Source organism: Benincasa hispida, chromosome 8, assembly GCF_009727055.1.
Source record: "Benincasa hispida cultivar B227 chromosome 8, ASM972705v1, whole genome shotgun sequence".
In the NCBI taxonomy this organism is placed as follows: Eukaryota; Viridiplantae; Streptophyta; class Magnoliopsida; order Cucurbitales; family Cucurbitaceae; genus Benincasa; species Benincasa hispida.
Window position 1 is genome coordinate 32,071,946 of NC_052356.1, and position 18,652 is coordinate 32,090,597.

At 30.7% G+C, this 18,652-nt stretch overlaps 1 pseudogene; it reads right to left on the reverse strand.

Moving 5' to 3' along the window:
- Positions 1-522: 522 nt before the first annotated feature.
- LOC120084014 lies at positions 523-17,730 on the reverse strand (annotated as a pseudogene).
- Positions 17,731-18,652: the final 922 nt, after the last annotated feature.

Genomic DNA, 18,652 nt, shown 5'->3' on the forward strand with positions numbered 1-18,652 from the left:
ATTGAACCAAACCAATGTTTAACTAGGCGCTTGAAAGTTAAATATTTCACCTAACATTCCTTAGATCTTAATGCAATTACAACAATTTGATTCGCATGCTGTTCATCTAATCACTTTGAACTGGTTAGTTGATAAGACGATTTAATTAGATTTTCTAATTGAATTGGTTAGTTATAAGTAATTAATAAATTTTGGCAATGAGAATTCGATGATCAAATCTGTTGAATAGAGGAATCCCGTGATAACCCATGCTAGGCTTTGACATACAAAATATCAACTTTTACTTTCTACTTTTATTTGATGCAATTAAATTTAATTTTCCATAAAACAATTTCAAAGCACCCCTTTAGTTACCTTTGGAATGCAAACTGTTTAATTGAGAAATTCAAAGGTTCCTTGTGTTCGATCCAATATTGCCACTAAGACTACTTATAGATCGAAAATATAAATATCATTTGATTGATTGAAAGACTCAACAAGTTTTTGTTCGTCAATATTATCAAACACTAAATACCAAGTTATTTAGCCAAAAGGATCTTCATTTTCCATGGTTGGCAAAAGAGTTGGTATGCTTTGTCTATGCTGAAAGAAATCAGTCAGATCAACCTTAGTCCTAACATGTACCAACTTGTAAAAAGTTTTTCCAAAATACTTCATTCCCCCAAAGGCCACTACAAGAAAATTGACCTTTTTCGAAGGTCAAAACATTCGAAAAAATATTTAATAGATCTTCAATACATCTTTTTTCAAAAGTTATCTCAACCTTTGAAAAGTGTTGAAATAGATCCCGTCAAAAAACTTCTTTCCAAAGGTTTACTAACCTTCGAAAAGTATTATTTTTCAAAGGTTGATTAATCTTAAAAAATTATATTTTTCAAAGGTCATATATCTTCGATAATTGTCAAATTATCTATTATCAAGTGATCTTTTTCAAAGGTTTTCATTATTTTTAAAGGCTTAATCATGTTATTTTAAAAAAATTTAAAACCTTCATAAAAACTTATTTATCAATAATTGTATATCCTTCGAAAATTCTCTTAGAAAACCTTTTAGCACATTTATTGACAAATCTCGGAAGGTTTTTTTTACTAACTCATCTACTTGTAGTACCATGAATTACAGAGTATAAGAATAGAATAGAAAAAATAGACAATGATATTGATGGAAGTAAACTTATATGTCATAAAAGTAAACCAAAAGACTATCGAAATTCTATAACATCAAACTACAATCGATCAACTAGAAACAATTTTTTTACACTCTGCTCTCATTTTTTGAAATCTATTCTCAAAACGATTTTTTAATTGGATCATTGAAATTGGTAGCATTTTTAGGAATAATAACCACGTGTATAACATCATTTAAAAAAATTGCAAATATAGCCAAGTCTATCAGCGATAAACTTCTATTGTTAATAGACTTTTATCAGTGATATGGTCTATCACTAATAGACTCCTACCAATAATATGGTCTATTACTGATAGATTATTTAAATTTTGCCATATTTATAATTTTTTTACATTATGATATATCTGCTAATACTTTTGGTCTAATGTCTATATTTGCAACTGTCCCTTTCTAATTTGCTTATTTGACACCTAAGTACTTCTACCTCAACCTCTCTTTGTTGTTCAAATTCTTTTCTTTGTCGTTCAAATTCTTGAAGTCGTTGCTCAGGCTCATTAGGTGACGCTCAAGATCGTGTATAATAGATGATGATCCAAATAACTCAGAAGGAGTAACACCTACTCTATAACTACGAACATGCCCATGCTTCTCTAGTTCAAATACTCGTATGAAAATCTCATCCTCGTTCATGTCAAGTGTACCATCGATCACTTGAGAAGCGTATGATTTAAATTCCAACTACAAATACAAATTCGCATATTATAATTCAAAACTAACACATATAAATTCAAGTGTTTACAACAAACACATGTCACTTCATGAAAATCTATACATCATCTAGCAACATCAAGGTTTCTTGTAACGACCCAGATTTGTATGCATATAGGAAATTAAATGTCAAATATTAAGCAGGACGGAATTTTGTTTAAAGGGGTGGTAAATGTAATACCCTAACCCTGATTTAGAAAGTTGGAAAACAAATAAAATATATAATTAAGAATGAAAAATATATAAATTTAATAGTAAAATCGGGTGAAAATTTAGAAGGAAAAAAATAGAAAATTTATTCATTATCCAAAAATAATGAATAAGGGAGCAGAATCAGAGAGGATTAATTAGAAGTTGGATGCTATCTAATTCAGGAGACAACGGGCAGTAGACAACATTTTTTTTGGGCACTGCTCATTGGAAGAATTGGAGGTGAATTAATTGCCCATATACTCTTAAAATTTGAAAGAGTTAAAAAGAGGAAGTGGAATCCACAAGCAGTGAAGGCAACCATGCATGAAAACTAGCGAGATTGGAGAGAAAATTGAAGAGAGCGAGAGTGGAGAGAGCGAGATTGGAGAGAAAATTGGAGAGAGTGAGATTCTCAGCGAGAAAATGGGAGAGAGTGGGAGCGGGAGCGGGAGCGAGAGTCACGAGAGCCAAAGCAGCGAGAAAGCTGAAGAGAGCGAGATTTGGACAGAAGCATGGATTATGCGTTGAATTTGGCCACGATCTTATAGATTATACATGGAAAAACCCTAAAATTGAATACAAACAAAGAATGATGACGTAAGGGCAAATGTTAGCCAAGATTAGGTGTCTTATTGAGAGGAATCCTTAAACCCTAAGTAATTTTAAAGAAGCCACTTGTACGATGATTTGTTACACCTGTCTCTTATACACATCTAGATGTGTATAAGAGACAGCTTCCTATCAGGGTGGAGAGATTTATGTTGGAAGCATAACCGACCACCACATGTTATTATACGTTTTCAGTCCCAACCATATGTTTTCATGACATGTTGCTTGTGATTGTGCATTTGGTCACTACCCTACGTGAGAACTACTTACTGGGTATATTATATACTCATCCTATATTTTTACAGACTTTGTAGGTAAGGACATAGCGTAGATGGCAGAATTGGACGTCGCTTAAATGGCCAACCATTAAACTCACTATTATAGGCACATGCATTTTGTGCCACCACGCTAATGTTTTATGGATCCTGGTGTTTTGATAAATCAACTTTTTATATAGTTTTTCTATCTAATTAATAAAATTTAGCTATGTTCTTTGAAATTTGCACCAAAACTCATCTAATGATAGAAAAGTCTAAATATGCATGTCGTAGCAGTCACTTATCATTTCCGGAATGATAATGTGTAAGGATCTGGTCGTTACATTTCCGCTATCACTTATCATTGATATATACTATATTATTCAAATTAATACAACAATTTGTACTCAATTACAACAAAATAAACATTGATGACTTAACATAATATATTAACTTTAACACAATTCTTGATTGTTAATGGTTGTAATTGTGTTATATAATATAATTGAGCAAGAGTATACCATCATTCAATCCAATTTGTAGTGTTCTCTATTTGAATTCAAATGCTTTCTAAGTAACATGTTAAAAACAAGAAAAAGAACAAGATCAATAAAGAATTTACTTGCAGAAACTTAGAAAAAGCACTAAAAGCTAATGCATTCTATGTTTCTCTTTATCCCATCGCAGCAACTACTAAGTATGGTTACATATTTCCCAATTGGAAGATTCTAAAGCAAACCCAACATCTATACACTAAATAAATTCTATCCAAGTTCAAATCCAAACACACATTAAGGAGACTTCTTTAAATCAATCATTTCCAAAACAGAGCAACAGAGATGTTAAATTAGTAACCCTTACTCAAACTTTAACCAAAACATCATATCTATCCATTATTTTGTACATACCATTTTCTCTTGTGTAGTTTCATTCACAGCCAATCCATTATTGCTCAAGTGAGTTAGCTCCCAAATTCTAATTTGACTCAATTCTTCATTAGTAACTCAAACCTATGTAAGAGAAACATATTATATATTAGATAATTTGACTACATTAAAAGAATCTTATATAATTTTTCATTTAATCACCTCTTTTTCAACTCTTTGTTGTATAGTGTGTGAACACATGTGTGATATACATTCAATTTAGAACGGTTCTTTTGGTTTCTTTCACACATCTCTCGTATTTCAAAAGTAGAGTATGAGCATTGTTGGCCTGTAGGAGTATTAACAGGTCTAGCTTCACTTAGGTTAAATCCCTTAATTACTTTTTCAGAATAGGAAGTTTGGTTAATGCTTAGGGTAGAGGAGTCTGTCTCTCATTATATCTATCCCTAAGATCCTCCTAGATTCTCCTAAGTCCTTCATATCAAATTCTTTACTTAAAAGACTTATGACTTGAGTTGGATCAGCCTTAGAACTTCCTCCTAGGAGCATGTCATCCATATATAGTAGTAAATAGACATTTTTCTTATAGGAGGTAGTGTTTATATAGGCACACATATCATGGGAGCTTCTCTGAAACCATAGGCTAGCAACATAATCATTGAATCTCTTGTACCAACACCTAGGGGACTGTTTTAGACCATAGATTGACTTGTGTAGGAGACAATACAAGTCCTCTTTCCCTTTGACTTCATAACCTTGGGGTTGTTGCATATAAATTGTCTCTTCTAGATAGCCATGTAAAAAAGCAATTTTAACATCTAATTGATGTAGCTCAAGGTCATACTGAGTCACCAAGGCTAGTAGTAATCTACTTGTAGTATGTTTAACAACAGGGGAAAAAATCTCTGTATAGTCAATACCTTGTCTTAATGTGAAACCCTTAGCAACTAATCTTGCCTTATATCTAGGCTTTTGATCTTTAGTGATGCCTTCCTTTAGTTTCAAAATCCATTTGGAAGCAATTAGTTTGCATCCTTTAGGGAGAGTAGCTAGGGACCAAGTGTCATTAACCTTTAGGGAGTCAGTTTCCTAATTCATGGCTTCAATCCACCGTCTAGCTTAAGAACTACTCACAGCTTCTTCAAAAGTGGTTGGTTCTTGATCATTAGGAGCCACAGTGGCCTTTAGCACTAGATTCATGTAGTTTATGTCTACATATCTGGCAGGAGGTACTATATTCCTTCGTTGTCTGTCCCTTGCAAGAGAATATTAGCTTAGGTCAGAAGCACACACAATATTTTCTTCAAGAACACTTGATGTGCCCTCTGCTTCTTCTATGTTAGTGTCTGAGTGTTCTGTTGTAGGAGTTTGCCTAACATTCTCCACCTCAAAATTAGTCATACTAGTTGAAGCCTCTTCTCTTAAGTTTTCCCCCTTTTGCATAAACATCTCATTTTCCCTAAAGGTAACATCTCTACTAATTCTAAACCTCTTCTCAGTAGGATGCCAAAGCTTGAATCCTTTTACACCTTCAACAAAGTAAACAAACATATACTTCTCAGCTCTGGCTTTAAGTTTCCCTAAATTTTGATGAACATACCCAACACGCCCAAACACCTTAAGATCATTTAGGTTTGAAAGGTGTTTGGACCATTTTTCTTCTGGTGTTAGGAATTTTAGGGAGGTGTGAGAACTTTTATTTAGGTTATGCATAGAGTAAGCAGTTGCTTCAACCCAGAACTTCTCCTCTAGGATAGCATCTAACAAAAGACACCTAATCCTCTCCATAATGGTTCTATTTAGCCTCTCAGCAACCCTATTATGTTGAGGTGTGTTTCTTACAATCCTATGCCTTGTAATCCCATGTTCTTTACAAAAACTATTGAACTCTTCCCCGCAGAATTCTAAGCCATTATCAGTTCTTTGGTATTTTATTTCCCTTGATGTTTGTTTTTCTATCATCAACTCCCATTCTTTAAATTTTCCAAAAACTTGATCTTTAGATTTTGGAAAATATAGCCAACTTTTCCTTGAATAGTTTATCTATAAAGAATAGTAAATACTTTGAGCCACTTAGACATGGAGTTGAGGCTGGTCCCATAAGTCTGAGTGGATATAATCTAGTATGCCCTTAGTTGATTGTTGAGTTTTGATGAAGGAATGTTTCTTAGCACTAAATGCTCATAGAATGACATCTTATTACTTATTTCCTTAGGTAGAATTCCCTATTTAGACAAAGCTTCAAGATCTTTTAAGCTAATATGAGAGAGTCTCTTGTGCCATAGGTCAACCTCTATTAATTCTAAGGTAATAACTATATTTGCTTCATTTACCATCTCAACTCCTCTGATAATGTACAAATCATTCACCTTTTCTCCTACAAGAACAACCTTAGAGTTCTTTAGAAATTTTAGACAACCACCTTTTCCCCTATATTCACATCCAATAAAGTCAAGGATACTAAGAGAAATAAGGTTTCTTTTAAGGTTTGGTACATGCTTGACATTCCTAAGAAGTATCACTATTTCATCCTTTAGTTTTGGAGAAATGGATCCAATTCCAGCAATCTGGCATGCCTCATTGTTTCCCATGTATACTGACTCCTCAATTATTTCTCTGTAAATGTGGAACAAGGGTTTAAAGAGTCTCATATGGTAAGTGCATCCAGAATCAAGCACCCAATCGTGCTTGCCTAAAGAACTTACCAAGTTGGCTTGATCTTGAGTGGAGGCTAATGCATCAAAGTATATGAAAGACCCTTCAACAATAGATGCTTCAAGTTGTTTGCCTTTTGCATCTTTCTCATTTTCTTGGTTCTTTCGCTTTAAGATGAAGCAATCTTGAATTAAATGACCCTTTTTCTTGCAATATTTACATTTTAACTTCTATTTGGCTTTCTTTTCATCAGTTGACTGTTGTTTACTCCCTTTCCAGTTGTTTTGTTGGGGTTTTACTTTGACAAATAGACCTTCACCATTAGGCTAATCCCTTTTAGAAGATTGAAGCTCCATTTCTCTAGTTTATAAAGTTGAAATATTTGTGTCGTGTTAATTGTTTCTCTACCATACTTTAATGCATTCTTCATATCTTTGTAAGCTTATGGTAAAGAATTTAGGAGCACAAATGCTTCATTCTCTTCTCCTGGCTTCTCTCCAAGATTTTTAAATTCTGAGACTAGCTTCTTGTATTTATCTAAGTTATTAGTCAAGGACTTAGAGGAATCCATCTTGAAGGTGAAGAATTTCTCTCTTAGATACATTTTATTTGGTAGGTCGCTCTTAGCATAAAGATCTTTTAGCTTAATCCAAATCTTGTAAGTTGTCTCCTCTTCAATTATTTGTCTCAAAACACTATCACTTAGGTTTAGATTTAGAGTTCCATATGCTATTGGCTCCGTATCCTCTTTTTCTTGAGCAGATATTGTTTCAAGAAGTTAGATGGATCAAATGAGCCTTGAGAGCCTTTTGTTGTCCAAAAGCTGCTCTGATTTTTGCCTTCTAGAGGGAAAAATCACAATTTCAAAATCACCCTTTCCATCAAACTTTTCAATCTTTACTCTTGCTACAGCCATTTCATGTATGGTTCCAAGATCTTGATTCTCCAAAAAAGTAAATCTTGGATTAATTCTTGCTTTGATACCAGTTTTGTTGGGCTGCAGGAACCACCAATGAAGTGGTGCCTTCAGAACCCATTCAAATTAGGCCCAAATCGGAATTGGAAGCCCACAGTTGAAGTTTTGGTAGCTGAAAGGAAAGGAGGAAAGGCCACATTCTTGACTTTCTGATCACACATGTGGAGGAGGATCTTCTGCACTGATGCTTGATTGCATCTAAGACTCCAAAAACTCTCTCTCTCTCGGTTGAAAACCTATCAAACTTGAACTCTCTGTTTTCTCTCAAACGATGACATTTTCCATGGTTACCTGTTTTGCATGTAGCTATTTTGATGCTCAATGATGAAGAAGATGAAGAGGAAGAAGAATGCGCACAGTGTTTAACGTGGTTCGGCCAGAAATTGGACCTACGTCCAAGGGAGGCATTTTCATGAAGATGAAACAAGATGAGTACAGACTCTTTTTACAATTGAATTTTTCCTTCTTCTATCTATATTTGATTTTCTGAGAGCTCACATGTATATATATGATTCTGCGAGATCAGATTACAAGAGTATGATGTGAAAAATTAGACAAGTAACTGACTCTTTACAAATAATTACAGATGTTGGATTTAATGTTTGACAAGCATCAATAAAAAATAAATCAATAAGCACAACTTTGTTTATGTACAAGAAAAAGATATTAGAATACAACCTGATATTCAGTTGACTTCCACAACTTTGAAAGATATTCTGCATCTTCTCTTGTAATTTCTTGTGGAATATTTGCTAAAGCTTATGCAACTGTATCATATTTGTATAACTATTTTTTTTCTTTAAACTGTCTCTCCAATTATTATAAGATCGATGAATTTGAAGCAAAACTGAAGCCTCGTGACCTTCAACTTTAAATCGTTCCTGCAAAGAAAATGGTAGTTATAATCTAATTATGAAGTAAATTAAAGGAAAAAAAACTATTATTTTTTCACATACCAATCTAAGCTCAAATAGGTTTCTTTTTGTTGTTGTATCAACATCTCTCCAACTTTTTACTTGTAAAGGAGTAAAGTTAACTTATCTAGCTAAGATATTGCATTGGCTTTTAAAGATATCAGCATTATTTCAAGGAGCCATTTCTTCCTCCATGATACTTCAAATCTAATCCCATGAGCTAGTTTAACTAGTTTGAGATTACGTGTGGGACCACGTACTTTTATTACTCTAACAGAAGATTTTAAATTGAAAAGAAAGAAAAGAAAATAAGTTACTAACAAATCAAACATAAATAATATATATATATATATATTATAAAAAAGATGTTACATCTATTAAGAAAATTTTCATGAATAGTAGTTGATCCAATTTCTCCCATAAACGATGATGAAGCTTCTAAACCAACTTTTGCTTTAGATTTTGTTGAAATTTTTAATCTTCAACTATTTGGTTAGATGTAGATGCAATCGTAGTATTATCGTGACTATCTATACTATTATTGTTGAAGCTAGATAAACAATATAACAAAAATTGAGTACTAGTTTAAGAAATAAGAGATTTCATATATTATAAAACTAAAAAGAGGTTACCTAACATAAACGATAGACAAAAAAAGTTAAGAATTAAATTTCTCTATTTTCGTCTTCTTCATCATCATCTTCTTGACAATCTTCATATATGATCAAAGGGATATTGTAATAATCTCTCTTGGATCAACTTTCAACACAAAATATCAAATCGGGTGTCTTCTATCTTCATGGTAAAAATCATGTTTAGATTAGCATGCTAATACAAATGACTCATTTGTAGCCAATGTGTACATTATATTCACACTAATTAGTCCATGATCATCGATTCTAATTAGTTTCCTTTACTGAGACTGTTGATATTCCACCACTTGAATTTAAACAAAATGACTTTGTTTCCACCCATATATATCAATTTAATAATATCATGCAATACACCAAAGTACTCTTGATCATTAGTTCCTCTTACTGCTATCCCACTATTTTGTGTTTTTCTTAAATCATCACCATCCTTGATACAAAATCTAAATCCATTAACAATGTACTCTCATTAGGTTCTTCATCATAACTATACTTATTTGATTCTCCTTTACCAATCCAGTTATCTGTGTTAAAAGCACCAAAATGATCCTCTAGTATTTCAAAAACATCTTCATTATCAATGTCATTATCATTTTCTCCTACTTCATAAGTAAAACTTTCTTCACCATGCATTATTACAATTCCAAACATTAACAAATAAGCTTCAACATCATCTCAAGTCTTAAGTACTACATTATTACATGGACAATATATTCGACTAGACATTGCATACATAAATGTAAAATCCAAAAAACTTCAAACTCCGTTTCTATATTCTTGCAATACTCGATTTCCAATTTGCATCCAACTTCTATCCATGTTATACACTTCTTTATAAAAAGTAAGAGATTACATGAACCAAATTAGTACTTTAAACTAATTACAATTCAAAGAATAAAAGGGAGAGAATAACAATAAAAGAAAAGTAAATAACGTGTAGTTTAAATAATATGAATACTCATCATAATATAAATAGAGGATCATTAATCTTCTTCTCTTTTTTTATACTTTGGATTGATGTTGGCAAAAGATTATTACTTTGCACTATATATTTTTATGCATTTCAAAATATGAAAGAATAAAAATAGGGAAGAAAAAATATTCAGAAACCTATTTGTTTAAAGGTATGTGCTCAAATGGTCCACAGATTGGTATTATTCTATACAAATCATCATTTGAGACACGTGAAATAAAGGAGACAGTCTAATTAAATAAAGAAAGAGCATTACTTGAAAAAATCAATCATTATTTGTTTGGTAGGTTTAAACTCCAAAGAGGAAGGACTGCTAAAGATTGAAAATAAATGGACTCACTTTCGTAAGTTTATGGGGGAGAAACTGTATCGAGAGTAATGGTCCAAACAACAAGTGGAGGAAGAAGAACTTTTATTATTTTTTTTAGTAAAGGCTTTTTCGACGGTTTTTAAATAACCTTCAATATTATTTTTCAAAGTTTTCTTAGATACAATCATAGTAATTTTGATTAAAAAATATAAAGAATATATTTTTTTAAAAGATTTTGGTTTCCACCGATAAAATATATATTTAACAACTTCAATAAATAAAGATATTTTTCAAAGATTTTTTAAACAACTTCAATAAACGATAATATATATATTTTTTAAAGGTTTTTAACGTTTTTAATAAATGTATTATATTTTTTCCAAAAAATATCATAACCTTTGATAAAATAGATATGTTTCAAATGTTAATTAATTATATTTATAAATGATAATAACATACATTTCAATATTCCTTTGATTAATATAATATTTTTTTCGAAGGTTTTGTATAAACTTCAACAAAAGTAGATATTTTCAAAAAAAAATTTAAAAAAGATAATATATTTTTCAATAAATATAATATATTTTCCAAAGCCCTTCAGTGATATTTTTCAATGGTTTTTAGTGTTCTTTGATGAACATAATATCTTTTTTCAAATGTGTGTAATAATCTTCGACAAAAAGTAGATATTTTTCAAAGATTTTTTAAAGACTTTCGATGAAAGATAATATATTTTTCAAAGAATTTTAATATCCTTCGATAAATATAATATTTTTTTCAAAAGCTTTCAATAATCTTCGATAACAAGTAGATAATTTTCAATGGTTTTTTGTATTCTTTGACGAACAAAATCTCTTTTTCAAAGGTTTTCAATAACCTGGATGAAGACAGATAATTTTCAAAGGAATTTTTAATGTCATTTGATAAATACAATATCGTTTTCAAAAGTTTTCAATAAGGTTCGATAAACAGTAAATATTTTTCAAAGGTTTTTAAATCCCTCCAATTAATATAACATTTTTCAAAGATTTTTATAACCTTCGATAAAAGATGGTCGAAATAGGCCAACTTTTTTGTAGTGGACTTGCTTGTTTGTAGCTTATCTTTCCATACTCATTGTTTGATCCAATGTCAAGGTCTCTAGTCAGTATAGGCAGCTCTCAACGATTTTGAAACAAAAGGAGCCATATAACCATAAAGCTCTCGTATCCATTTCAATAGTCTTTTTTGTACATTGATGCTTTGTTCTTCCCACCCAATGGCATAGACAATCTTGTATAGATTTCCAGCACTATGTGGGAAAGGAGTTTCAAACTCGAAAATTTGATTAATTCTTCCTCCATAAGGAACAAGCATAAGTCGTAGCACTTCTATATCTTGATCTTTTAATCTTTCCCATATACCTTATATTAAAGCCTTGGAAATTGGTTCCTTTACATAGTCTGATTTGTTTTTTGTTCTTCCATTGGTGAGATGTGTTCTGTTGAGGAGAGCTTCTATGGGTTGGCCAATTTCCATTCCCATTATGAGGGCTGATTCAATTCAACTTGTTTCTATGCAGTCTTTCTGCGTCAAACCTGACTCAGAAATTTTTTTCTTAAGATTGTCATGAGATGGTTTGTCTTTCCAAGAAACAAAGAGAAGAATGTAGCTGCTGGGATTGTTTTGCCAAATTATATAAATCAATAATTGAATTATTTGTTAGTGAGATCTAATGTAGTATGTTGGGATCTTAAAAAAAACCTAATAATAATGTAGTACATTGAGATGTGATTTTCTTGAAGGAAAAAAATCTATTTTTTAATTGTGAAAAAGGTTCTTCTTCATCGATTTCATTTTCTTTTCTATTTTTGAAATTTATGCATGCTTGTTTTATACTAGTTTTATTACGATTGTTTTTATTTTCTTAAAGAAACTGATGAAGCCTTAAACAAATGAAAAAAAATCAAAACAAGTTCTTAATTTTTTTTACTTTTAAAACTTGAATTGATTTTTAAAAACATTGATTGACAATAAAAAAGAAAACGAAGAAACCTTAAAGTGGGAGTAGAATTTATAAGTTTATATTTTTATTTTGGTCATTGGAGATGTTAAATAGGGAAGGTTTATAAGTTCAAACAAACAAAAATTCATTTATTTCATCTACGTTTCTTAAAATGATTTGCATCTTTTTTAAGTACAATGATTAAATTCTTAACGAAAATTGAAAAACAAAAACCACATTTTAAAACATTTTGAAAGCTATTCTTTTAGTTCTCAAAATTTTGCTTAGTATTTTAAATTATTAGTAAAAAGTAAATAACAAAGAAAGAAATTTAGAGGTGGAAATAATGTCAATAAATTTAATTTTAGAAAACAAAATGGTTACCAACCGGAGTCTTAAATATTTTATCAAACTAATCATTGAATCTAAAGGATAGTTGAATTAAAACCTTCCTAAAACTTAAGATAACAAATGACAAAGCGAGCATGTAATGATAATTAATATTGTATTTGGCTCTCTTGGAGTGACATATTTCACTTGTACTAAAATAATGGTATAATAACTATATATAAAAAAAAACTTATGATAGCAAATATTCAAATCCAATCATGAAACTACTAAAATGCATTCCAAAATGATAAAAATATATATATTCAAATCTTTAAAAAGAAATCAACAAAACCCTAATTAGAGATAAAAAATAGTGTTCTCTACTCATAAGAACATCGCAACTCAACTAAAGAAATTGTATTATATACTAATTTCGTTGCTTAGCTCAAGTCTATTATTGTTTATAAAAAGAAGTCTAGTTTTTTTTTGTCTATAAAAAAAGCCTAATTTTTGCTATAGACTAAGTACATGCGTACAAAACGTCTCTCTCTAATTTCTTATTATTTTAAAACCATTTGTCATGGTTTCCCTTTCATTCTAATAATAATTAAGAAAAATTGACCAAAAAAATAAGTTAACAAAAAAGACGAATGAATTTTAAATAACTTAGGCAAACCGTTGAAATAATATCAGTCAAAATGATGCCGAGAAATAGGTTTTCATCCAAGTTGGTTTCCACTTTAAACTTCAGTTTAGTTTTTGAAAACATTGGTAAGCAATGAATATGAAAATAAAGAACCGTGAAGGTGGGAGCAACATTTAGAAATTTATTTCTTATAAACAAAAAATAAAAAACTAAGTCGTGTTTAATAGTGATTTGATTTTTTAAAATTAAGCCTATTTTATCTTAATTTTATACTATAGTTTTTATATTTTTGACTAAAATAATTGAATTCTTAGTTATATTTCAAAAAATAAAAACAAGTGTTTAAAAACTATTTTTTAAAGCTTTGTTCGGTAACCATTTTGTTTTTTGTTTTTAAAAATTAAGTCTATTTCGTTCCCATTTCTTATAACGATTTGCATTTTTCATTAGTATAATGGTAGAATTAATAGTCACATTTCAAAAACAAAAATAAGTTTTTAAAAACTATTTTTTTTAGTTTTCAAAATTTAGCTTTGTTTTTTACACTATTGGTAAAAAGTAGATAATAAAGGAAAAATTTGGAGGTAAAAGAGTAGTGTCTATAAGGCTTAATTTTAAAAAACAAAAAACAAAAAAAAATCAAATGGTTACTAAATAGGTTCTTAGTTTTAAAAATTTTGCTTAATTTTTTAAAATATTGGTCAAAATTAGATAGCAAGAAGGAAATTTAGAGGTGGAATGTACGTTTAGAAACTCAATTTTCAAAAGCTAAAACCGAAAAATTATAATTAAGACCCCATTTGGTAACTATTTTGTTTTTGTTTTTTGTTTTTGAAAAAATTAAACCTATACACACTACTACCTCCAAATTTCTTCATTTGTTATCTACTTTTTACTAATGGTTTAAAAAATCAAGACAACATTTTGAAAACTAAACAAAAAGTAGCTTTAAAAAACTTGTTTTTGTTTTTGGAATGACTAATATTTAAATTATTATTACATTAGAAACATGCAAATCATTGTAAGAAATGAGGAGAAAATATGTTTAATTTTCAAAAACAAAAATCAAAAAACGAAATGGTTATTAAATGGGGTCTAAATAGTTATCAAAAGAGACTACATTTTTCTAAATAGTTATCAAAATGGACTATATTTTTCGTTCTTACTTCTTCTTCTCCTTCTTTTTAAATTTTGGTTAAGAATTCAACCTTTTTATTTAATAAAGATAAAATCATAGTAAAAAATTGAGAGAAAATAAGTTTAATTTTCAAAATCTAAATTGCTACCAAATTAGGGGCCTAAATAATTGTTGAATTAAAAATCTCATCGAAATTAACGATAATAAATGTCAAAATGAACAAGATTGACATGTACCTCTTTTGAATTCCATGTTCTATCTCCCTATACTCTCAATACTTGTAAGAGAATAATAATAAGAAGAAAATTTTAAAATTTTAAAATAGTAAATTATCTATCAATAAACTCTCAAATCTCTGGCAATATATGAAATATCCAAATCCAATCTGGTAAATGCAAATGCATTTAAAAATGAAATGAAAATGTATATTCGCGGAAAAAACCTACAAAAACACCCAAATACCAAAATTCTAAAAAAACAAAGAAAATAAAAACAACACCACTCCTAAATTGAAAAACAAAAAAGGTAAAACAGTACAACCCTAAATAGGGATTAAAAAATGATATAAGAAAATGAATAAAATATTTAGAAATATAGTAAAATTTGACTTATTATTTGCGATAAATCTTGATAAACTATTATCTATATTTATTTGTATCATGATAAAACGTATCGATAAACTGCGATATTTTACTATTATTTATATGTATTTTCAGTAATTTTATCATTTAAAGTAATTTCTAAAAAAATGAACACAATCCTAAATAGAGATAAAAACCGTTTTTCTACTCAAAAGAACAAAACAACTCAATTAAAGAAATGATATATCATAATTTTGTTGCTTACATTAAGTCTAGTTTTGTTTATAAAAAAAAGTCTAGTTTTTGTCACTATATGTACATGGGTAAAAACAACGACTTTTTCTTTCTTATAATTTTAAAAGAGTAGTCTAAGCTATACCTAAGTCCATACCCTCCCTTCTTTTACACACATGAAAAAATAATATTTAATAATTGAAAAAAACCAAATGGTATCACGATAGCTTTTAATTGGACTAAATGAATTTTAAATAACGGAAATTGTTGAAATAATACCAGTCAAAATGATGCCAAGGAAAAGATTTTCATCCACTCTCTTAGCCACATATTGCCACCCATGAATTAAGTTGATTCCATCTTCTTCAAAAATCCTGTTGGTTGAACAAATTGTCACCGTCGCCGGAACCAGAGCCAACTTGACCTTCCACGCCACCACTATTCCAAAGCTTCCTCCGCCGCCACCTCTAATGGCCCAAAACAAATCCTCCCCCATTGACTCTCTATCATGAACCTTCCCATTAGCATCAACCAAATAAGCATCTATCACATTATCAGCAGCAAGACCAGATTTCTTCAGCAACATCCCACATCCACCGCCACTCAAGTGCCCATCGACGCCGACCGTTGGACAAACACCCGCCGAAAATGTTATGGTTCGACTTTTCTCAGCAATTCCGTAACAAAGTTGGCCCAAAGTTGCACCTGACTCAACCCATGCAGTGTTATTTTTGACCTCAACAATAATGGACTTGAGTCAAAGTGAAGATAGCTTAGTACTAATTTTTATATACTATCTTATACTCGAAAATTCTAGTTTCAATTTGATCTCTACATTTTAAAATGTTACATATTTCGTCTTTTAATGTTGGGTTGATGACCCTTCACAAGTCCCAACTACTCAAGATCAATGTTGAAGAGATGAAGAAATGACTCAGATCAATTCTGCCAAATCCTCGATATTCAGAACTCGATGCTTGACTGCTTGCTACTCGATCCTCGATCAGAATTCCCTTCTTCCTCTGACTAGTCTATGTTAAATCCTCGATGCAACTCGATGACAACAGAGTTAATACTTGATCGTACTCGACGGTTCTTGAACGATACTTAATGCAACTCGAAGGTGAAAACGATGTACTCGAAGCTACTCGATAGCGATAAATCGATGCACAATTGACTCGATAATCTGATTACTCAATGTTATTTGAAATGTACACAATTGGCATGCGATTTGCAGTAAAGAACTATTCGATTGAACAAGAAAGAAAAGGGAAGAAGAAACAGACATAATGTTTACGTGGTTTGGCAAGAATGCCTACGTCCATGGGAAGATCTAAAATCTTTTTACTTGATGAAGATTACTTACAGATTTGTTGTTTGCCGAAAACTAAGAAAAATGATGATAACTCTGTGTAATTCGAATTTGAAATCAAGGGTATTTATAAAGATATACCAACTAACCGTTACAAATGTTAGTTATAAACAAACAGAAATCTGAGGCATTTGGGTCAAAACTTCTTCGTTTAACTTTTGAGTTTTGTTTCAATTTAGTCCATAGATATCAAAATGTAATAAATGTTCTCTTCAAATTTGTGTTTTGATTCAGTTTTGTCCCTAGGTTTTAAGATTTCAACCTTTTACTTCGATTTTTAAATAAATACATACTCAAGTTTTGTTTCTAGGGTTTATGTCTTCCAATTAATTTAAAAGAATGAAAAGAATTATAGTTAATTAATTTTTACTACTTTTCATCACTAATCTAAAATTCACTTAACAATTATTTAGAATTAATTAATAGGCACAATGCTAATCACTAAAAGTGAGTATTTAATGAAAAATCGAGGTTACACTCGTAAATTTAGAAAAACCTTGAGACCAAATTGAAACAAAATTTTGAAACTTTGAGACTAAATCAAAACAAAATTTGGAACTTAGAAACTAAATATGTAACATTTTGAAACCTAGTGTTCAAAGGTAAACTATACCCAAAATCTAGATCCAAAAATATACTTTTCCCGAAAAAAAAAAACAACGACAATTACCGACCTGGGATTTATTAGGTCAACGATGATAAATGGGACATGGGCAACGTAAGAAAGGCCCTCGAAGTCATGACCGCCACTTTGAGTTCGAATTTGAAGGTTGTTAAGGTTGTTGAACAATCTCCTTTTCCACTGCCAATCAGAAGAAAGAAGCTGTTATTTTCAGGTCAACGGATTCTGTTTCCTAATAACTAAAGCAGACATCTATAAATTCTATACCTCTTTGTAAAATCCTGAGATGATGAAAAATAAGAGAGGGAAATTCTGAGATTAAAGCTAAGAGAGTTAGATTTTATCTTGTAATTCTTTCTTTGAAGTTTTGAATACAATAAATTCTAATCGAGAGTGAACGTAGGCTACGTGCCGAACCACTATAATTCTTCTAGTCTTTCTCTTCTGCGTTTTGCTTACCTTTCTTCTCTCAAATTCGATCAAGTCTGATAAAGTTCTCCCCATCGTCTTCAACCTTGCATGAACGTTACTGAGAGAAGAGAGAAATTAGTTTTGCTTCTTCATTTTGTGAATGAATAAACATAAAGTTAGATTGAAGATGAAATGCGATTAACACAGGTTTGTGGGCATGCTTGACACCTGAAACACTTAGCAGAATAATTTTAGCATTTTATTTTCTTTTACAAGTTGGTATCAGAGCCAAGAAAGATGCAAGATCCAAGAATGACTGCCACAACTAAGTATGAAATCGGCAGGTTTAATGGGAATGGAGATTTCACTCTTTGGGAAAAAAAATAAATAAATAAAGCTTTGTTGAGTGCACAGAAAGCTTTAAGAGCTCCCAACCACAATCAATCCTGAAGAAAAATAGAGTATGGAAGAATTAGCATACGGAACTCTGATTTGAACATAACCTACAATGTAGTGAGACAAGTCATAAAAGAAGATACGACTTTTGGAATATGGGAGAAATTAAAGGTACTCTACCATAAGAAAGACTTGCCAAACAAGATTTACCTTTAAGAAAGATTCTTTTCTTTTAAAATGAATCCATCCAAGACTCCTGATGAGAATCTGGATGAGTTCAAGAAACTCACAAATGGATTGAACCAAACTAGAGAAAAACTAGGGGCTGAAAGGGAAGTTGTTATCCTCATTAATTCAATTCCAGATACCTACAAAGAAGTAAGAATGAAGAGATAGTGTGAATGTCATTTTGTGATTAATGCCCTAAGATGCACAAAGCTAGAATTAAAAACAGAATAAAAATGGTTGAGAAATTTGAATCTCTCTTCTCAAAAGTCAACAACAATTCAAAAAGAGGATATTTCAACAAGGGACAGAGACATAACAAAGTTAGACCAGCCCTAAAATGCTTTATTTGCCATAAAGAGGACCATTTCAGATGAAACACCCCAAGAGAGGC